Source organism: Oncorhynchus mykiss, chromosome 10, assembly GCF_057628025.1.
Source record: "Oncorhynchus mykiss isolate SJ-2025 chromosome 10, ASM5762802v1, whole genome shotgun sequence".
Lineage (NCBI taxonomy): Eukaryota > Metazoa > Chordata > Actinopteri > Salmoniformes > Salmonidae > Oncorhynchus > Oncorhynchus mykiss.
The window spans coordinates 32,431,485-32,433,623 of record NC_143031.1 but is presented as its reverse complement, the minus strand read 5'-3'; positions in this window follow the sequence as shown (position 1 = coordinate 32,433,623).

The following is a 2,139-nucleotide window of genomic DNA, read 5'->3' as shown; positions in this document are numbered from 1 at the left end:
GTTGAAGTTCTCAACCTGCTCCACTACAGCCCCGTCGATGAGAATGGGGGTGTGCTCGGTCCTCCTTTTCCTGTATTTCACAATAATCTCCTTTGTCTTGATCACGTTGAGGGAGAGGTTGTTGTCCTGGCACCGCACGGCCAGGTCTCTGACCTCCTCCCTATAGGCTGTCTCATCGTTGTCAGTGATCAGGCCTACCACTGTTGTCATCGGTAAACTTAATGACGGTGTTGGAGTCGTTCCTGGCCATGCAGTCATGAGTGAGCAGGGAGTACAGGAGTGGACTAAGCACACACCCCTGAGGGGCCCCCCGTGTTGAGGATCAGCGTGGGGGATGCGTTGTTACCTACCCTTACCACCTGGGGACGGCCCGTCAGGAAGTCCAGGATCCAGTTGCAGAGGGAGGTGTGTAGTCCCAGGATCCTTAGCTTAGTAATGAGCTTTGGGGGCACTATGTTGTTGAACGCTGAGCTGTAGTCAATGAATACCATTCTCACATAGGTGTTCCTTTTGTCCAGATGGGAAAGGACAGTGTGGAGTGCAATAGAGATTGGATCATCTGTGGATCTGTTGTGACGGTATGTGAAATTTGAGTGGGTCTATTGTTTCTGGGATAATGGTGTTGATGTGAGTCATGACCAGCCTTTCAAAGCACTTCAGACGTGAGTGCTACGGGTCTGCAGTCATTTAGGCAGGTTACCTTAGGGACTGGGACTGGTGTTCTGCTTGAAACATGTTGGTATCACACACGCCGTCAGGGACAGGTTGAAAATGTCAGTGTAGACACTTGCCTGTTGGTCAACGCATGCTCAGAGTACACGTCCTGGTAATCCGTCTGGCCCTGCAGCCTTGTGAATGTTGACCTGTTTAAAGGTCTTACTCACATCGGCTAAGGAGAACGTGATCACACAGTTGTCCGGAACAGCTGATGCTCTCATGCATGTTTCAGTGTTATTTGCCTCGAAGCGAGCATAGAAGTAATTTAGCTCGTCTGGTAGGCTCGTGTCACTGGGCAGCTCGAGGCTGTGCTTCCCTTTGTAGTCTGTAATAGAGTCCACAGCAGCTCAGCCTCTCACAAACTGGAAACTCAAATTAGCCCTGGCTGGCTACTCACCCTGCAGATCACAGACCCAGACACCAGACCTGCTGGGTTAAAATAGTATTTGTTTTCTTTCAATTTCTTTGATATTTTAATTGACTTAGCCTGTCTGGCCAGGCTGGGTGGGTTTGTTCTTTTGGCATCTATTTCATTGCTGCCATTGTGCCCAGGAAAGGTCATTCAAACTCAGATAAAGTATTTGAAAGAAATCAAATCCTCTTTGAATCCAGGTTTCCTGAACCCTGCAGACAGTGCACTTACTATTGCAGTCTTTTACATAGTGATTTGTGCTCTTAATCTGCACCTCTGCCCGACTCCATTACAAGTGATCAACCTCCAACAACATGTAATCAGGAGGGTACAATGGAGATGGGACAAAAAAAACATCCTTGGCGACTAATGTGATGCGTTTACTTTTTCCTCATTGAGATTGGATTCATATCCGTTATTACCATGGTGATGTCAGTGATACATCTGGGTTTGTACATGCGTGTGTGTGCATGCATGCGGGCTTGTCCATGTGTGTCTATACACTGTGTAGTATCATCACCCTGAGGCGCCTCAGTATGGGTCGCAGGTCAGGGTGGTGATGGATTCGTATGGGGCCATCCCTCTCCCTCCAAGGCCCCCTGGATATGACAGCAGCCCACCCCAGGCTATTTCAAACCAGGCAATTAGAGTGCCCTGTCTTTCCTTCCCTCTCCATGCCGCACACGTACTTCTGTCCAGCACCACAGATTGAGACCTTCCTGGTCCCGCAGGCCTACCCATCATGTCTACTCTAAGTTGGTTCGATCGGGCTGTAATATGAAGGGTGATGGGAGGTTGGTCCTGGGTGATTTTGCTGACCTCAGGAGAAAGATTGTATAAATCGTTTTCATGTAGGAACCAGTGGGTCCAGGGGACAGGGAGTGGTCAGAGAGTAGACATGATCAGAGAGAAAAGACTGTGGGGCACTAGACCATTAGATCTGACAGACAGAGAATTGGATGGGGTGAAGTGCTCAAAGGAAGAGTCACTCTGAAGGAATCTGCACTGTA